The sequence below is a fragment of the Numida meleagris genome, chromosome 4 (genome assembly GCF_002078875.1).
Source record: "Numida meleagris isolate 19003 breed g44 Domestic line chromosome 4, NumMel1.0, whole genome shotgun sequence".
Classification (NCBI taxonomy): domain Eukaryota; kingdom Metazoa; phylum Chordata; class Aves; order Galliformes; family Numididae; genus Numida; species Numida meleagris.
Window position 1 is genome coordinate 14,352,070 of NC_034412.1, and position 7,705 is coordinate 14,359,774.

Here is a 7,705-nt window from a genome sequence, read left to right on the forward strand (position 1 = left end):
TATTTTCCATCTTCTATGCATAAATTATACATTCATTTTCATAATTATAGTAACATTCTAGTTTTCACATAAACTGCTATTACTCCTGGGTACCAGTAAGTTTACATCTACCAAGGCTACACGCTAATTACATTTTCTTTTTTAATGTTATCTATTTATCAAATTTAGTTTCTTAATGGAAATTAATAGACTAAGTCTCTGCAGTAAAAAAAATCAGCTACAACATAGCAGTTTGAATATTTTTTTTTCAGCTTTCATCTTATTCAGGCTTTAAGGGCTTTGAGTGTCTGGTTGGTGGTGAAGGCGTATGAAATGGGTGATATGATTTAAGAGCAGGAGATGGTAGGGAAGGAGTTAATTTTCTCCCTTTTGCCAGAGGAAGGGCCACAGCTGCCTGAACTGAGCAGGGGGATTTTCAGGGTTGCCAGCTGTGGGGATTTAATTGTTTCACCCGCGAGTCTATAAAGGGGGGTACCACAGGGTAGCTCTAAATCCTGTTGTGATTCAGGGAGGAGGAGGTGATTTGGAGGTGGGTATTGTAGCTCTAAGAAGACCTAGGCAGGAGTGATTAGCTGAAAAGAATAAATGCTTAATATTCTTCCTTTCTTCTGAATGTCAAGTGAGGAAAGGATGGTCTTACATTTCTTACAGGGTGCTCTTTCTGTTTTTTCTATTTTATTTTTCTAAATTTTAATGGAGCCTCTTGTCTGATATTTGGTTGTAAGGCCAAAGTAGCTGTGTAACTGATGGAAGGGAGATCAATGGGTGGAAGGTGTGCTTCAGTCAACACAGCAGATGAAGGCCAATGGACGGGTGTGGGCAGGAGGCTGAGGGATGCTAGAGGAAATCTGTTTGTATACAGAAGAGTGAGCTCCACGGTCTGCTACGAAGACCTGGCTTTTTGACTTGCAACATACCACCTTTTAGCATGCTTTTTAGGTGAACGTAGTTTGTATATTACAGAGGATTCCTTGCTTTCCCTGGATGCTTGAATGCTTTTAACAACAAGATTTATCCGTGCCTGGCTTGCCCTTAGGGTGGGTTTTCCTCTTCTTTCTTTATCTCTGAATCAGAGTATTATTGTCAGAAATCTGTGCAGCTTGCTCTACAGGGATAGAAATGGTGCTGTGGTACCTTCCCTAAGAACTAATTTTGACTGCAGTGCTTTGAGCCTCAGCATGTTTTTGTCCTTCTCATGTTTGGTGGATTGTTTTTATCTGCCTCAGGATTTTTCAAGTTTCAGCATGATAATTTAACTGAGGAAACAGGATTTGGTCAAGGTAAGAAGTTGTGCATAGATGTAAAACACTAATTCCAAGCAGCACCTCATTTTAAATAAAGTATGTTTACTTGGTACATATTCTACTCTTACTAAACTTTAGAAATGGTCTGCATCCTTCAGCCATTACTTACATCCACCCATTCCTCCTCTGGCAATAGTTTTCCCATTGCTGAAATGTAAATCAGCTTCTTACCATGCTGCAGAGAAAGGATGTCATAGATTCATTCATCAGTGCTGGTTGAAATGGTACTTTGTATTGAGGAAGGATTGCTCATAGTTAATGCCGTTCTAGTTTTGCACCTCATTCTGGCAGTTATATAAGTAATAAGGGTCTCTGGGATGCTTTGCATAAGCCTAGGAAAGAACCATAGATGTCACGTGTGCTTTCTGCAAGACATTCAGAGGTTGCTGCAATGTGTCATGTTTGAACAGCTTCCAGTTAGCACCTCCTTTAGCATTGCAGGTGTATTCCCCTAACTTAATGGAGTGTGGATTGCAGTTAGAGTGTTCATCTTCTCACAGCAGCACACTCCAAGAATGTTCTAAATATGGGTAGTGTAACAAGAAAGAACATAAATGCTTGCTGCTAGTAGTATTTTGAAACTTTTTACAATTTTTTTGCAGCGAGTCCCGCATCTGCAGAGTCAACATGTTGAAAGCCTCTTGGTCACTTTTTTCTCCCTAAGATTGGAAAATCTCAGATATCTTTTTGCCTTCATTAAGGTCAGCTATTGCATATGAAGTACCCTGTGTATTCAGAATGCTCAGCAAAGTGTTAAATCATTGACGCAGGAGACGTTCCAAGTGTTGTGAGTACTGTACGCTAGCCAGAGTCTCATCTCATGAAATCTGGTCCAGACTCTGTCTGTAATTTATCACTGGATTATTCTTTATTAATCCCTGACAGGATGCCTTGCTGAAGCATGTGACAAGGAAGAAGATGGTACTTGTTCACTTAAGAGGCAAACAGAACATTTGGAAGTGACATGGCAGTTGGTGGACACCTACATTTGCTTCTTGGCCAAGGCTTCCAAAGGGATCACTGACGGCACCTTGCTACACTGCTGTCTCTGGGTATGTTTGAGGATGTGGGGTAAGCAGATGCTCACAGCCTTTCAACTTCCCCTCATTGCCAAGGGATTGTTCACCTAGATTCAGTGTGTTTCGGAATCATCCCAGGCATAATCCATTATGAAATTGAGAGAGTGCCAGTCAGCCTTAAACAGTGTAAAACCCAAATTGGATCTAACATACAGGAATGATTTAGATAAGTAGTCTTGTACATATGAGATTATCTCTAAACCGACTTATATTCTGAGTTTGCCTCCTGCTATTAAAATCTTAGTTGCCCTTGGACCGTAGCACAACCTGAAGAGGTACCATCCTCTCTTCTCTTGTGATTACACTTTTACAAGAGATGACATTGCTCAGAAACTTTAAGTGTTCTATTTTTGTTATGTTCAGAAATTACTTCATAAAAGCAACTGCAGCAGTTCAGGCAGAGAGCTGGTCTAACATTATTCTTTTTCCAACACTGGCCAGAATTAGATGTCAAGGGAGGATTATACAGTATGCACAATGCAAATGTTTAAAACCTTTCCACAGAGCATACTTCTAGTCTTTAAATATTCTGGCTCAGGGACTTTAAGACCACTGTGGCTTGTCTATTTCCTAACCCTCTCTAGATATCTTTTCCAAGTGCTTATTAAGCCTACACTTGAATCTGGTAAAATTTTGCTTCCGTCACATCTTCTGTCAATGACTTAAGAAATTCTGCTACATATGAATGAAGAACTGCTTGTTTGTTTTGAACTTGGATCAGCTAGCTTCCCTTGATGGCCCTTATTTTCTGCATTGAAAGAGTCAATGAGCAATGAATCTCTGAATTGGTCTCTTGGCTACTCATGGCTTTGAGGCCCTCCATGTTGGTTTATTTTTTTTTTTTTTTTTCCCCCCTATGCTGTCTCCTTTCCAGAATGAAAAGTCTTAGCTTATTCAGTCTTTTCTTGCATGGAAACAACTCTTCCAGTCCCAAGACATTTTTTGAGGTGGAAGGCTTACAGGTAAACAGTTTACAAAGTGTAGAAGCATGAGTATGAACAGGAAAATAGTATGTTGACTATTTTTTTTCTGTTCCATTCTTAATTATTTCTAGCATGAGAATTACCTTTAAAACCACTATCAAGCACTCAGCTGAGTGCTTGATCAAGTTTGATTTCTTTATGAAAATTACTAGTTCAGAGCCAACCATTTTATACATAGAGTAAATGCATTTTTTAACATGCATGACTTTACCTTAATCATGTTACTTTATCCTGGTTTGCATATTAGCAATGCCATTCTCCCCAGTTATTGGTTATTTTGCCTGACATTGATTCTTTGCCTTTCATTTTCTGCATATTTCATAAGTTCAGCCGTTGCATAATTGTTTTAAACTCCCTATCAAGCCCAGTACTCACAAACATGCATGGAACAACCCGCTATCCTTCTGCAGGATACACTTAATCCTTTCTTTTTTTCCTGAGCTTTGAAGAGAAATTTTTAATAGAAATAATTCAGTGAAAAGGAGTAGTTGGTGCTCAAGAACTGGAACAGATTTTCTGTGTAAAAGTGACAGCATTTAATAAAAGTCATGAGAGAAGGTTATGAAGAAGCATTAGGAAGAGCAGTGTGAGAAGAGCACAGTCAGCGGGAGGTTCACTGTGAGGAAAGGAGGGTTGACACAGGAAGGACTGGTGGAGTGTGGTGCCTTGAAGTGAAGATGAAATACGATAACATAAAAAAAGGTGAAGGGGAAGCCATTGAAGGAACTTGAAGGGGAATTTGTGTGCTGAGAAGTGGAAAAAGATTAGGCAATACCTCTTAGTTTTCTCAGGAAAGACAGATTTGGGATAATTTTCCAGGTATTTTACAAATCCTCCATAGTGCAGACAAGAATATAAAAATGTAGCTCTAAAACATAGTGCATCTTGTTATGTGAAGTTCTTCAAGGTTATTGTGATACTAATGCTGAAAATTTTGGTGCTTAGGTTTGGCTGTGGAAATCTGAAGATACCTGCAAAATGTCACCTGCTAGAAATGATGGGGACTTTAGAGGGTCCATCCAACAAGGTAGACATGGCTGGTTGGTTCAGAAAACATCTGACAATATTTCTGGGAGAGGTGTAGTGAGCTGTTATCTATCTTCCTTACACTGAGTGTAGATCAGAACTGGTCCTCATCTTTGTCACTCATTAAAAGAGTGATGTGGAAGATGCTCTCTTCCTGTCTACCGGTCAAAAGCTCCAGGAGAGACTTCCCTGACTTCAGTTATTTCCTTTGTGACAATTGGCTCAAACCCTGTGTATGCGAGGCTTATCTTAGCACTCATTCTGATGTGATGATTCCCAGTTATGCTTTCAGTTAAAGAAGTTAAGAGTATCTGAGATTCTCAGCTAGCAAATATTGATGTAGAAGTGTAAGCATATCATCTTTATTGCATCTGCATCTTGGTTCCTCTGTTAGAGGAAGTGGGAATGATGGCACCGCCTGTAAAATGCTTTGAAAAATGCATGCAAGAAGTTAGCTGAAAAAAAATCTGTCATGATAATAAAATACTGATAATATCTATGAGCATTCCAGGATATCCCATTTCACCTATTGAAAATGGACAAAGATTTGAGGTGGAAAGAAGGACAAAACAATTATAAGTCTGATCATTTCCCCTTGATAATGATATATGATGAACTAGACTTTCTGTAGAAGTATAATAGAAGAAAAGGCATATTTCCACCACATGTATAAGATACAAGTCAAGGTCTTGAGATACTAGTGAAAATATAATTTCTGATGGTAAATGTGTATTCAAAACTCTGGCTATTTGTTTTGGTGATCTTCCTCAGAAGAGACTGGAATATCTGTGAGGCCAGTTAAATATTTTAAATGAATTTTGGACCACTAGAATGATATTATCTATGTTATTCTGCAAGTTGCCTTGATCCTATGTCAAGTGGCTGGTGAGATGATGTCTCTTATTCACAAATTCTTCTATATTTACATTTGGATAAAACTTTGTTTGGAATAAGAAATGTTTGTAAGGGAAGAGTTTTCTTTTTCCATAGAAAGTACAAAAACTTTTTTAGCAAATAATACTTTTAGCACTCCCATTAAACACTGTTTGTATTATGTATACAGTACTCTAAAAATATACTTTACAGATTATGTCTCTTGCAGTATTACTTCCAGAAATGGAACAGAAAATACCAGAGCTTTACATTTAAAGTAAAACATCAAGAGAGAGTGCATGAATAATTGTGAATGTGGTAAAAAGGGAGTTAAGCTGAAGAAAAGGAGTATTTCATTAAATACTGGAAACCTGTAACTCATACATGCTGTATTAGCATGGTGTACATTGTTCTGTATTGATGGGGCACTCACACCCGAGTGTTTGCATTTGGCTGCCTTTAGAAAGCATGGGTGGCATTAGGTCTTAACCTTATCACAGTTATTTTAATGATGTTTTCCATGTTTAATTTCACTGTAAATCATGTTAGCAGAGTTTTGACTGCGATGTCAGAGCTTAAAAACTGAAGTTATTTCACAAGCTGAGAATTTGTCTAGCCTGTGATGTTTAGTCAATATGATCCACTCAAGTGTGGAGCTGTCAGAAAGGACACCAGCGGATGGTGCTTAATCTGCTCAGTTCTGAAGGGAACATGGACTCTTAGGATGAAGTCAAATTTTTGATCTATCTCGGTTTCAGTTAAGTAGCCAATTTATGGATTTAAGGGCATTAAGGGAGTCACAATGGTTAGTCAGATATCCGTGCAGTATTTATTTTTGCCATATGGGAAATGATTTTTTTTTTCAGTTCACTCAGTGGTGTCTCATACAGAGCTGGGTAAATATGTCAAAAACTACATTGGCAAGTCTTGGTTCAGATAAACCCTGCATATCCACATTAGCAGTCATGAGGCTTTTCTATTTGCTTACCTTCAACAGGCATTCACACATCCGAATTCCTGTGTAGTCCCATGTATGTAAATCCAGAATGACTGCAGCTTTCAGCTGGATGTTGTAGATATAAGGTCGCATTCTGCCTCAGCATCTCTGCTGATGTGCTCCCTCCCACCTTCCCAGACAATTTCAAATAAAACATCTTCCTGGGGAAGCCTGGAGAGTTCCATGGTCATGGTGATGACCAGGTTTTAAGCTGAACCTCTGGCACTGTTTTCTCTTGGCGCTCTGTTTAAAAATTCTCACTTCTACAACACTTCCATGAGAAACTATTGAAAATTTAACTCGGTGAAATATTTTTTTCATTTTGAGTCATTAACATTATTGTAAGATTTTAAAATAAAATTTGGGACGGCTAGGAAAAATTCTCATTTCTGGCCATATAAGATTTTGGCTTTCTTACATGACATTATCTATGAAAAAGTATGTGTTATTAATCTCTGTGTTTTCTTTCTTTTTTTTTTTTTTCCCAGGGAGAAACCAGTAGAACACTCACAGTAATTTTTCTCTTCTCATTTTGTTAATGATATCTTTTTGAAGGCTATGCAGTAATTACTGCCCACAGAGGTACACACTAAAATAAATTAATGACCAATGACCAATAATCATTATAGATGTAATTATCCATCATGAAAAATAAGCAAAAACAGATACTAGGAACATTGTTGGAAGCTTTAAAATAAATGGCATTGAAAAGCGGTATTGTTAGACAATGCTAAAATTATTTTAGCAGTTGATCAGAAAAACATAGTTCTCATCTAACCATATATGACATAATGTTAGTAATTTTTCATTTATTTCCAAAACATTTTTTTCAACAGGCTAATACATGAACAGGTAAAAAAACCTATACAAGCTATGATTACTTTTGAGGAAATCTCCTTTAGGTATGTTACAGTCTACTGTTATCTGTTCTTATTTTACGGGTGAATTTGTAAGGATGTGATTATGAAAAGCTCAAATCAAAACTTTTTGGCCAATTTTAGATGTAAGACAAAATACTACAGATCAGACAAACTAACCCACCCATATCTGTACAGTTTTGTACTGACTTTGCACACATAGCCAATGGGCTTAATGGTGGCGTGTCTCCAATAGCCTAATATATTTTTTGCGTAAAACATGCATAGTCTTTTAAATTTCCTATTTTATAGAGTAAGACCTTACCTTTTTTTGGGGAGAAAAAATATTTTTAAAGATGGGAAAAAATGTCCAGTAGTAATACTTAAAAATCCCAACTGTGAGCCTGATAAAAAAAAAAATTCCAAACGTCAAATTTTCAGGAAAATACTCCTGAAACCCAATAATGTCATTTTTCCCCAACAGAAGTTAGACATCTTAAACATCTTCAATATTTGACCCTTTGGCCTTACAAAGCACGTTTTCACTTTAGCAAACCTTAATATGCAATAGTAGTTTGAGTTATCA

The 7,705-nt window shown here is 37.4% G+C and overlaps 1 long non-coding RNA gene across 3 annotated transcripts; it reads left to right on the top strand.

The window, feature by feature from the left end:
* LOC110398580 lies at nucleotides 386-7,174 on the top strand. 3 transcript variants are annotated; one of them, XR_002438481.1, is made up of 5 exons: nucleotides 386-529; nucleotides 2,006-2,091; nucleotides 2,190-2,356; nucleotides 4,312-4,393; nucleotides 7,099-7,174. It is a non-coding gene; the product is annotated as an uncharacterized LOC110398580 (long non-coding RNA). The 3 variants fall into 3 exon arrangements; XR_002438480.1 differs by lacking the exon at nucleotides 7,099-7,174 and having other exon boundaries at nucleotides 4,312-5,709; XR_002438482.1 differs by lacking the exons at nucleotides 2,006-2,091; nucleotides 7,099-7,174 and having other exon boundaries at nucleotides 390-529; nucleotides 4,312-5,709.